This window comes from Falco peregrinus, chromosome 1 (genome assembly GCF_023634155.1).
Source record: "Falco peregrinus isolate bFalPer1 chromosome 1, bFalPer1.pri, whole genome shotgun sequence".
Classification (NCBI taxonomy): Eukaryota; Metazoa; Chordata; class Aves; order Falconiformes; family Falconidae; genus Falco; species Falco peregrinus.
The window spans coordinates 117,700,608-117,713,580 of NC_073721.1; positions in this window are offsets into that span (position 1 = coordinate 117,700,608).

Here is a 12,973-nt window from a genome sequence, read left to right on the forward strand (position 1 = left end):
GTCACTTGTGTTATTTGCTGAAACATGGGCGGTTCACGAACCATCAGTGAAACTCATTGCTATTTGGTCTTTTAGATATTCTGAGATCTAGACTTTGTGGCACAATTAGAGATGACAATGTGCTGTTTATCATACCAGTCTCACAGAGGAATTCCTTTCAGATCGGTTTGGATACGGTATGAGTCATAGCATCCTGGATAACTGAGCTCCAGCATCAGGTCTGGTGCAACCTGTTCCCCTCCGATTCTTCCTGTTACCGTCTGGTAGCTGATGCACTGCTGTTTCCCACTTCTGTAAAACTGCATCTGCGGACACTACCCCTAATCAGGAGACAATGGCTTTAAGCATTGTTTTGATGCATTTTCTTTCCATTATGGAATTTCCTGCTAGGTGCTGTGCTGGCCAGAGTGAGAATATTACCATCAAGGATGAATACAGGAGAATTTTCACCTTCTGAAATGGAGATCGGTGATCCACTGCCTTGAAGCTTTCCTTTTCAGGTATTCTTGGTTCCGAATTGATCTATAGCAAATCACATTAATGTTAAATGTTGCAGGAAATTAGTGCATGTCATCTCAAACGATAGAATCTTGTTTAGCTACATTTGTCTCAGATTCCATTTGTTTTGTCTCTGCATATGTCTGTGGATTTATTGTTGGCTTTTTTTTCCTCAGAGAAGTGCAGGTTCCTAATCTCATTGATCTGGTTTCTTCATATTAGGTCATGTTGCAAATTCCAAATCAGGTTACAACAAAATCAGATTAGTTCCTTGTTCTTAAACAGAACAGCTTAAATGTCTGGGCCTGGTACTTAAAAATTCATATTTTACAGAATTTGTCTACTTTGGGTGTGCAGGGGGAGCAGAGCATTCAGTATTGGATGCATCACTCCCTTAATTGTATTTCAAGGAGAGTTTATGTAGTAAGCAAGCAGTGGATTATACTAATAGCTTGAGAAAGTGGTTTTCAGAAGAATGCTCTGGCAGTTGAAATGTCACTGCTGTTCCCAGCAAGTTGCATTTACCTTCTTCAGAAACTCATGTGAACGTGACATATCACGGAGTCTGCACTCCAATGTTGTTTTATGATCTGGCATTTACAAAATATTGATTTTATTATTCATCATTACAAGAAGAAATAGATTTTTTCTATGACAGACAAGGGAGTCACACTTCTAGGAAACACATTACTCACGTGAATCGGATGTTCTCTTTTGTATCAAAAATATCTAATTACTTATGAGAGCTTCACCTTTCAGCAGGTGTTGTTTCTGTAAATGTATGAGTTTATTCTAGGTCAGATAGTATGGGACCAGACTTTGAAGAAGGCTGTATCGCATTCCCACATCTCCAGCTGCTCCATGATGGACAATTAACTAAGATGATGTCTTCATCGTATACAAACAGTGTTTTCAAGGTCTTTATGGCTGGAATCTTTGGTCCCACCAGAGCATTTTCAAAGCCCTTAGAAAGCACTGGAAAAACTGCCAAGAACCTTCAGCAGGCTTTGAATCAGATTCTGAATATCCCTTCATTTAGGTTTGCTGTCAAGAAGTGTTAGTAACAGTAATACTCATTTCTCTAGTCATCTGCAGATATTAAGCATTTAATGTGGCATTGAATGTTTATGCCATACAGAAGTAGTGCCTAAAAAGTTCACTGAAGACTTCAGCAAAAAGGATAAAGTAAAAAACATTCTATTCTTAATGTTTCTGGTATTAAAATTAAAAAAAGCAGCCCTAGAGAAAAAGTGATGCAGTCCATATATCTCGGAGAGCAAGAAAGAATAATAAAAATATCTTGCATGTTACATAGGTTCTCTTTTTTTTGTTCCTAGTTAATTGCTCACTATTATTAATGAATTCAAAGAATGGTCTTTGAGTTTTAAAGGTTGATCTGGATTTTAAATGGGGATTTAACTGTTTCTGGACTTCCACATCCATTTCCTGTGACCTCAGTATTCTTGGGCTTATCTCAGCTTCCCAGTGCCATCTTAACACTGTGCAATTTCACCAGATACACACAACTGTGTCTGGAGTTGTTTTTCAGCTAGAAGTGTCCTGTCACAAGTGTACTGCAAGTGAGTTAGCTGAAAGAAAAAGAAGGGGGAATAATAAAAAACCCAAAACACTGAATAATGGTGTGAGTTAAGATTATTACTATTTGAATGGACGATATAGCTGAAGTCCCAAATTGTGCCAATTACTAGTTCAAGAACTGTAATTGTGGCAGAGCTGCTAGTCAAATGGCCAAGGAAAACACGTCAAGCCTTCCAAACAAAATTGTTATAATTGAAAAGAATTTTTCAGGTCAGAATATGTCCTAATAAACCATCCACCTTTTTTCTTGTTTAGCTGAAAATATCTTCTTTTCAATTTTATTTTTTTATTTTTTTGCTTTCCCAAGAGCTAATCTGAATTTTATTAAAGAGAAAACACATTTACCAGATGAACCCTCAACTCTGATCACAAGCAATACACAAGGAAGCAACTTGCCCACATGGTGGAGCTTTCTGCTCGCTCTGCAGGAAAAAAACGGTCAAAAGAGCTGCCTGACTGCCAGAATCCTACAGCAAAGAGGGAGATATTAAGTCCTGTAAGTTCTCCTAGAAATACCGTTCTTTATGTTCATGTATGCTGATATGTGTAATGAGAGGTGTGGGTAGCTTTGCGCTTTTTCCCCCAAGTCTGGAAACTGCGTCTAATGGTGAAATTAATTGTTAATACAGTGAATTCAGGCCAGCAAATTCCAGTTTACTTTCAGCATTATACTGTCACATGCATATGAAGGGATCCTCAGCATATTCATCGTACCTAGATGCATCAAATTCATCATCGATACACACTTATTTCACAAATAAAAGCGGTATACTATTTTCACACTGTTTTGTCACTGGACTTCTGCCTACAAGGAACTCCTTATATGCCTTGCCTTCCTCCAGGTTCATCTTGTATAATACTTGATTTGGATCATATTGAAAGGAAAGGCTAAGGACGAGCAAGCAGATGCAGGAACGTTACTTAATAAATTGCTAATCTATCCCCATCAACAAAAAAGTCCTTCCAGAGTGGATATTAAGCCAAAGAGCTTTTGGCATTTGTGCAAACTTAAGGAAACAGCTGTGTTTGTGATGGCAGAAGATTCATTGTGTGATAATAGGAATGAAGCCTCAAAGGAAAATCCTTTTGCTGATAAAAGTAAGACTTTTTTATGAACTAATTTTCACTGAAGTTTGGTGTAGGGGGGGTGTCTGGTTTTATTTTTGTACTGGTTTTCTGTTCTTTTTTTTTTTCCTCCCCCAGATTTCTTTATTCTCATCATCTTTCTTTAGCTATTGGTAGACATACTATCTCTCTAGAAATGAGCTCTGATCTTGAAAGAACTAATTAGATTGTACTCCAATACTTACAGTGGTTCTCTTCTTTCAATCACTTGTGTGCTTTGAATTTGAAGACAAATGTAAAGGTCTGACTATATGTACAACTTGCACAGGCTGAATTAAATAACTTCCTAATTCAGACCTGGTTCAGTTTAATTCTTTAGGCATTTAAACCAGTTACGCAATTAAACAAATCAGTATTGGTTACAGCTAAGATGATTTACTAGTATACAAAGAGATTGTACTCATTTAATTAAACCTCCAAAAAATGTATTTAATTCTATCGATATAATTTCTGCGTTGAGGTTTCACCTTGGAAACATTTTTAAATTGTGAAGAGAACCACTTATCTTAAAAACTTGAGAAGAATCTGTTTTTTAAAAGAAGCGTGAAAATTAAATTTTGTGATTAGGAGAAAACTTCATAATTATGCCATTAGCAGGAAAAGACAAGAAAGGGGAGCAAAATGAAGCTGATGGGACTAATTTTGTTGTGCAACGTCAAAGAAAAACTAGGTATTGAGGATAGGTTGTGAGCCACAATCCTATTACCAAGACTTAAATGGCTTTGCATGAGCTGAGCCTTAGAGGCTGTCCCTGTGCATCTTTATAGCACATCCCAAATCTTAGATGAGTTCATTTAGCTAAGCCCGTGCTGTCTATTATAGGGCTTTCTCAAAACATGCCACCTATGAAGCATATGGGAAAAACAAAACAAAACACAACACCAAAACAACCTATGAACACCATAGGCAAACCCACAAGAACCAGCCTGTGTTTAACGTGTGCTGCCTGAAGGAGGTTCATTACCACAGTGTCTGAGAGAGTCTCTACACTGCTTACATGACTCAAAGTTTTCCTTCTAACTTTCAGGCTCAAACAGTCAACCTCCATAACCTCGATGATAACATTTAATCCAGCAGCAGGATAAGGCTTACGTATTTACGTCGTGAGGTCCTTGGAGGAAAGGACTATTAAGATCTTGTTAACATTTACTTAATGTTAAAATAGTAACTATATTTTGTATTTCTTGCACTGGGGACAGCACACACAAAAGCTCCTCAAATCCAAACAAGCAAAAAAATCCAAGATCCTCACTCTGCAAAAATGGGTTAAGAAAGGATCTTGCCTTGAAGGTGTATGTTATGCACGCTCTTCTAAACACTAGGCTGTGACAGGTTAACGCAAAGGCTATGGGTCTGACTTACCACCTACTGAAATCTGAGGCAAAAATGTCATCTTATTCATCATTGTATTTTCCTTCTGTTCAGCTGAATCACATCAGTTTCAAATACTCCAAAGCTCTGTAGCTCTGTGTCTTCCTTTTGAGACTAAAAAACTATTATGGGAAAAGTTATGCTGAAAAAGTGAGGGTGTTAACGGATTATTAAATGTCTGGGTTAACCTTACTAGAGATGTTTTCATTGGGATAACTCAATTTAATACAGTATAACAAAATTTTCTAGTATATGTTAAAGTCCAAATGGTGATGTGTAAAAGGAAAGATGAAAGTCCCTTTGAGAAATCTGCTTGAAAACTGATTATTTGAAATTGCTGTAACCTTATAACTGCTTATTCCAGCAATGAGATAATGATATAATTTAGAAGCGGGTGGCTTGTTGATATATGTTTCATTTAGATTCTGCCTAATAGGTGACATTTATTGAAAGCTGACTCTTGAACTGTGTTCCATGGCTTGCGCTATCTATCTGCCTTGGAGCTGTTGGACACTGTAATTACATTTTGCTTCATTTCCTGTATAATTTATGTGAAAATCCTTTCATGGTAGGAAAGTACAAAGTCCAGATAATGAGAACATGACAACATATGAGATTTAAGATGGTTGTTTAGATTGCAGCTCGAACTGCCCATGACATGGGCGCTTTCAAGGTCATCCAATATGTAGTGAGCTCAGGAGCACAGTGCTTTTGAGGCTGCATAAAATAAAAGCATTTTGCTACTTTTAATGAACATCAATCTTAACATCATTATTCCGTCTCATGTGTAGAAATATATAGAAAAAGGAATATGTGTCTTAAGGGTAGAGTAAGAAGAAATGCCAAATCTTATTGTGTTGAGTTACTGGGGTATTTAGTTACTAGCATGCTGTCTTTCTGTGAGGAATATTCAGAATAGTTTTGTGCCAGGGCATAACATTTTGCAGTCTCCAAAGCTTTGGTATTTTGTTTTGTTACACTTTCAAAGTTTCCCCCTTGGCAGTTTCTTGATGGTACTAAATGTATTTTTTGACTATAATGTGGCTTCTAAGGCCAGTCCCCACCCCTTTAGAAAACTCTTGTGACTAAATAGTTATACTGCCAGTTCCTCCCATCACCAGCCTGGTCTACATTTCATCTAGAGATAACCAGCTGGATTAGTTTTCCAGGCTAAGGATATTGTGTATCTTCTTTATACACTGTTAATGCTGGGTGTTTGTGGACTTTGTCTCGCTATAATTTCTGAATCCTCTTTTAATACTGCAAACTCTGTATATGCTTGGGTGCCTTTCATTGTGTTCTTACAAAATATTTCATGGGCTAAGAAACAGAAGTGGGCTGCAAGACCATGCTAATGAGCATTTTGATGTTTGGTTCACCTCCTTGGTCTAAAGAGAGAGAAATTTCGCTCCAAAATCCCTCTGGGAAAACTACAGGGAACAGCTTTCCCCAGAGAACAGAGAGAGGGATTTCAGTGAAGCCTTTAAAGTCTGATATTGGGAAGACTAAAGGCGTTTGGGGACTGAATAAGGAAATGAGAAGTTTAGCAGAGAGAGCAGGTATATGTCTGAGGAAGGGAGAAGGTCGGAGTTTGAAGGAAACAGCCTGTAAGAGCTACAGGCTGTGAATGACCTGCTGCCAGGGGTCCCGTGGCCCTTAGACTCTCGAGCAGCCTCGGGCACCTCTGACATCAATCCCTGTGGCTGTCAAAAGGCATGAGCCCATCCGGCTCACTGCATCCTCCTGGTTCATTCCCACCACCTCTCCTGCACACAGGAAGGATTGTGCCGCTGAATAGTAGCTGAATCAAAGAACGGATGTGCTGAAAGCCAACCTCAGAAGTGGGGGAAGGCAGGGGATCGTCAGAAGTAATACGCAGAGGTGTTGAATTAGGTGAGCATGTAAGCTCAGCCCGCCGCAGCTGGCTTTTCCAAGTACTGTGTTGATGCAATATCCTGGACAGCAAGTGGAACAAGCCTGTCTCTTTACGGACAATAATCTGAATAGCTGTGTTTGGGGTTTTTCCTTGGACAAATGATGACTGTTGTTTGCTAAAGAGTTAAATGTTGTGTATCTAAACAACCTCCTAGGTGATGCAGTAATAGAATTAATAATATTCCTTATGCAATGAATTAAGCTGATCTGGATTTCCTCTCCCATTTTTTGTGAACATCTGGTTTGTGAAGAGGTTAGACAAAAAAAAAAGCACAGGTGGACTAATCTTACAGTTTCAATGCCAAAGGCCCTCTAAAATTGGAGTGCAATCTGAGGCTGTAAAATTGAGTGGATGTTATGAAAAGCAAGGATACTTAAACACAGACTTTTGCGGATGTCGGCTCCAGCCACACTCCAACTCTCCCAGGCTTTTGACTTTTAAGACTTTCCCAAGTATCATTGCTCTAGAAGTCCTTGGTCAATCAAAACTGTTTCTTGTATTTTTAACGCACTTTTATACTAAGTGATAGGGTCGCTTGTTTCTTCTCACTCTCTAACTAGTTGATATAGCCTAAGCATTCTTAGAGAAGGAGGAAAGTGTGATTTTTCTGAATCCTTTTAGTTTGAGACAGAGACAGAATTCATGTCTTGTACTTCCTCAGTGCATACTTTCAACTTTAGGATGCTGAACAAAATAATCATAATCTTCTTCATATTCCTTTAAATGAGGGTGTTTGTGGTAACTCTGTATGAAGCTCAATCATGTTGATCCATGGTAGGCATATGGGGTAAAACTCTGCGTGGACTTAGACACAACATAAACATGTAGCACCTCAACTCTCATAGATGGTAGAAGATCTGGGGAAGAACAAGGACTGCCTGAAGGACTGGGACAATGCAAAGTCAAGCTCTCTGACATCGGGAGGAAGTTAAGAGGCTTGGCTCTTGGTGATCAGGAGCCCTTGCCTGGGCTGAATAAACTCCTGACTGCTCCGTTTCATTTCTCCTTGGCTGAAGAACTTCATCACATGCATTTCAAAGTGACGCTAAGCTCTTACTGAAGGTATGTTTTTGGTGAATATCAGAAATGGTGCAAAACAGCATCCTAATGTTTGAAGGACAATGAAAACCAACTTGAATTGAACCAGATCCAAACTTTAAGCATTTCAGATGATGACAGCTCTTTTCTTCTTCACCCTGGGAAAAATGAGACAGCTTTATGAAAGAATGTGTTCTCAAAGGACCCTTAAAAGCAGTTGTGCAAATTCAAGGTTTTCATCTCAGTCAAAAATGCAAAACCAGCCCCAAACCCTGATGTATTCAGTTACTTCGTGCTATTGTCAATTCCTTGAACTCTTCCTCTTTTCTTCTAAAACGTGATGTTTCTTTTTATTTATTTATTAAATGTTCTAAAATTGTCTTCTTCATTTTTACTGATTCCTAGGTCTGGCTTGTAATGACTCACGTAAGTCTGGAAAATAATTTGGTTACAGTGCTTTCAAAAAGGTCTCTGGTGAAATGTGCACGTCTGTAGGATGCACATCATACTGCTAGACAGACAAAGCTGCTCAAAATACAGATTCCCTCGTAGCAGAAGCAGATACAGCCTATGATACTTTGAAAACAAGTTTGCTTATGGTGCCTAAGTGCTTTCTTGGCACCTGAAAGTAGAGAGGGCGGCAAGTCACAGGGGCAGCGTGTTATGCGGACCAGGGCAGTGCTGCAAGCCATGTGCATCAGTTGAACTGGCTGCAAAAGCTGTTGGGGCCCGCTCTGCCCCACCATGGGTGCTGGGCTCAGCCTGTGGCTGCCTTTGTTTGTAGTTAGCTCTTCTCTGCTCCCTTCTGTTTGTCCTTAGCCGCTATCTTAGCATTAAGCTCTAAAATGGTTTTAACAATTTTCTGAATTCAGTATATTCTGTTGTGGATTGTACTATCACAGAGATGTATATTTTAATAGTCATCTTATGATGATGTAAAATCAGTTAACTGCAGGAGGAGTTTTTGAAATAGAGTATTTTTTTTATGTGGGATGTGAATTCACAAAGAAAATTGAACTGGAATGGGAGTATTCCCCTTGATCCAAGTCTAATAAATGTGAGCAAGAGTTATGAACATGCTGAAATTCAAGAGCAAAACCTACTGTATGAAAAAACTGCCCAAACAATCTCACGGGTAGGCAATAATTTAACAGAGTTCAGTAGATCAATTTTAGTCTCAGTAAGTGAAGATGATGGCTTTGGCATTGTCACCCTGGAAATCCCGTAACTGCCCTTCTCTCCAGCTGCCCATCTGCACCATCTCTGGGGGCTGAACAGGTGAACCGAGATTGTAATTTGAGAATGGAATGTCTGTCTGTGAAGTCCAGCTGGGATGGCTGTTGATCTTAGTTCTTTCTGCTCTAAAGGTCCTCAAGCTGAGTTTCGGTGATTTCACACAAACTTGGATGCTGTACAGCATCGTTACCTATCAGTGGTTTCTATAAGGTTGAATGTTTTTAGCACTTCATGTAATTAATTCACTTAAAGATGCACAAGTCTTTTTTCAGTGTTTCCAAATAATTTTTTCCCCATCTGCTTTACGTACTTAAGGATCTGGAGGCATAATGTTCTCTGTTTACAGAAAGGACTGAAAACCTCACTACTTTCTGAATTTTTACCTTGGAGTTGGGACTAGCAGCGCTGCGAACCTCCCAAGGAGGGAGATTTTGAAAAGGTCCCAGAGTTTAACTGCAGAACTGGGAAGATGGGTAAAATTTACACTGAAATTCAATGGGAATGGACAAGCATGGAGAATATAGCCTACTTTTTGTCTGAATTTTCAGTAAGTAGAATTCACCAACCCAGCTTTTTCCTGGATAAGTGTTTGAAAATGCAAAATGATCCTAAGGATCAAATGTGAGGCTTCCTATTACGCACGGAGAGCTGCCGCTATAGGATTTGCAGTAAAAGGTTGATGTCCTGTTTTACATCCAGTTAATGGCAATTGAAATCAAATCTATAACCCCTGTAGTATTCATTCAGAATAAAACAAACCCCAGTAGGTTTCTGGATTCAATAGAGCATATTGAAATGGGCAGCTGGGTGTTCTGGTTGCTGAACTGCTTGCTGAGTTGAGAAGCAAAACCAAAACCCTCTTTGCAATCTGAGTAAATGCTTGAGTTCTTTAAAGAGGCTATTGCAGGGATCGTAAGTGATGGGGGATGCCAGCAACTTCAGGGATAAACTCCTGAAGGCTGCTTTCTATTACCTCTCACAAAGCACACTGCATCCTTCTGTCAGATGGACTCTGAATTCATTACTCTCTTGCTGCTCGTTGTGCTTTCAGTGTTTGGTAGTAACTTCGTATTAAATATGTGACTCCAGCACTGGCAGTATTACAGCTATATAAATGTCAGGCTTAAATTGTCCCTTTGCTTTTTAGACTTTAGGCTTTCTTCTAACAAAGGGAAACAAAATTTATCTTCCTTTTTGCTTTAATATATCTTAACGATATATTAGCTAATTATGTATATCATTAATGTTAGTGTTTTAATGTTTTTGGTAGTGCTGTACTGCTATCATATTAAAGAATACTGCTTTATTTATCTGTGAAATTTAGTAATCCGTGGGAACTACCCATGATGTAAAGTTTTAAATTCTCTGCTGGGGTTCCTTCAAATAAAAACTAGGGCATCTGAAAGTTCAGGGGAAAGTATGAAGCAGGAACGGTAATACAGAGGGAGACATTGCTATATTTCTCACCTGTAGTTTTTGGATATCTAGTTTATGTTCTTTTGGGGATTCAGGATGTTACTGTTTCAAAACCTACTTTCTGGTGCAGGGGAATTTTCCTTAGTTTATGTTTAGTTTCTGAGTCTAACGTTTCTGTACATAACTGGAATGAGCAGGCAGCTAATGGACTTCAGTAGATCGGCGTGACTACAGAGGTGCTTATTCTCGTAAGGCAGCAGAATCTGTCCCCCAGTGCTGTGCCACTGGCTAAGATGCAAAGGAAAATAACTGACTACTACCAAGGAAATACATTTGAACTGACATATTATTGCTTTTAAATTATAAAATTGAAAACATATCTTGTAGCAGGTCAAAAAAAAAAAAGTGGTGAAGTGGGTGTGTTTGCAGTACTCTGAGCATCAAAGCTTGAAAGGGCGTTCCTGGCATTTAGAATAGTTCCTCTGTTTTTCCAGCTGGAAAGAGGCGATAAGCCTTTTAATGCAGACGTTTTTCTGGGCTGATACTCGTTCCTTTTGGCTGTTTGCTTTCACTTGATGAACGGTCTGACACGTACAGAAGACAGTAGAATGTTTCTTCTGTCCCATGCACTAGCAGCCAAATAGGAAAGCCATTCAAAAGGCTGGCAGATTTAAGTATAGTACAGATAGTGTGATATGTCAAAGCTCTAACAGTGTTTATTTTACAGACTTCACTATGAAACATAATAAAATGCAGCACACAAAAAGGTAAATTGTTGTGGTCCGTCCTTGGGAAAGCAGAAACTGGAGTCCACAGCTTTTAGTCTCTATTGTGGCTAAAGGAAGGTGTACACGAGATACTCCGAATGGATTTGGAACTAGAGAGTTTGGTTCACGGAAAAAAACATGTCTTAACTAGAACATGGCCAAGTGATGTTTCCACGGATGTTTTTTACTAGGTTTTAAAGTCATGCATGTGTGACAAAAGGGGGAGTGAAAAGGGTGGTGCAGAATACAGCTGCCTGACTTTAGTGAACTCTAAATAAGGGTATTTCTTTACAATTCTGGGGTTGTTCTGCTTTGTGCTAATGGAATTCCCAGATTTCTGGGGAAGCTTCAAACAAGATTGACCAAATGGGCTCTGGGCTTTACTGTTGGCTATGTTTTGGAAATGCAGCGTCATCTTTATCTAGTCCTTCCTTGTCATCTAGAAAGTGTGGAGTGAATTACACCAAATGGACTGTAAAACAATGCATGTAACTCAGACTACAAATAATAAAGCCTGTGAGTACGTAGCCCTTTAGTTATTTAACCAAATAAGTATCGTACAATGGACAGAACCATGATGATGGAAAAGTAAAATTTCTCAACAAGTGGCAGTATTTTAGATTAACTCAGGACAGAGGGGAAAAAGCAGCCTGTGCTATTCTTTACAGGAAATCTAGCAGAGAGAACTTAATGTTCTTTCTTCTCAGACGCTGTAAATAAAGGTTAACTACAACAGACTATTGATTTATGTAACTAAAATCTTTGCTGCATTGCTATTAAGGAGAGAAAATACCAAGTTGGGAACAAGTGAAAACTATCTGTAAACTTTTCCTTTGTCTCCTACATTCTGAGCATCAAATTACGGCCATAGAAACTATTCATATCAAGTTTTCCTGATCTGTTTTGCTCTGTTTTAATAATGCGACCCAGAATACCTTCAACTTTGATGATGGAGAAAGGCACTGGAAATTCACTTGACCATGTGTCAAGTTCTTCAGCTGCCCTGGTTCCAGCAAAGCCTGGGGCAGCCTGTTTTGTCCTGACAACCCAACCTAGTATTGCAGAGATGCTGTCAGAGAGGTGGTGCTGGTGCTGACTATAGGAATGGCGTCAGGGGACTCTCCACCATGAAAATGTGACTGCTGGCAAGTACAGTATGTTAGCTGCCCCGCAGTTAATCTTGGATTAAATGGATGGATTACTTTTTGAGTAGATGTAAACTGAGTCAAAGGTACTGCTACTGTATTTTGACTGAGACATTCAAAACTGAAAACTGGTATTTTCTGTCAGTTTTATCATATACATGAATACTTTGAGTGAATTAGGAAGCTGATGCCCATATGATGCCAGTTAATGATGTAATAATACATAAGCATTATACAATAGGTGCTAACTGCATCATTCCTGTGAAATGCAGAAATGCTGTCCTTATTTAAGGATGGAAAACGAGGCATAAAAGTGCAAGAGTGAGATACATAGGGCATACAGAAAGTGAGAAAGAGAATAGTTATTTAATACAAGGTCCTCAAGCCCACAGCACCAGTTGATTTGTTGTCTTTTAAAGTTATTCTCTGTGTTAAAAATAATTTTAGTATCTGTTAAATCAATTTTGTAATAAATTTAGTTAAGTAGTAGAACTGAAGAACTGGGAAATGAGCATCAGATGATGATGTTCTCCAGCGTTTTAGCTCTAGGAGTAACCATTATTATCAATTATCTAGTCAGTGCTTATTGGGAATGTTAAAGGTGATACAGTAATTAGTGGAATTGAGCATAATCTAAATATTCCAACTGTCAAGAAAAAGCCAAGTGCTTGATAACGTGTACTTGTCTGAATAGGCAGCATTTTGGGTTTTCATTCATTCATTCCACCTACCTCTTTATGGCATTCCAAGAGAAAAGCCATAAAGAGGCAGGCGGCACGGAGGTCATGCTGAGAGGTCGGGGTCAGGGAAGCCGCAGCATCATGTTCTGTCAGGGCCGTCCT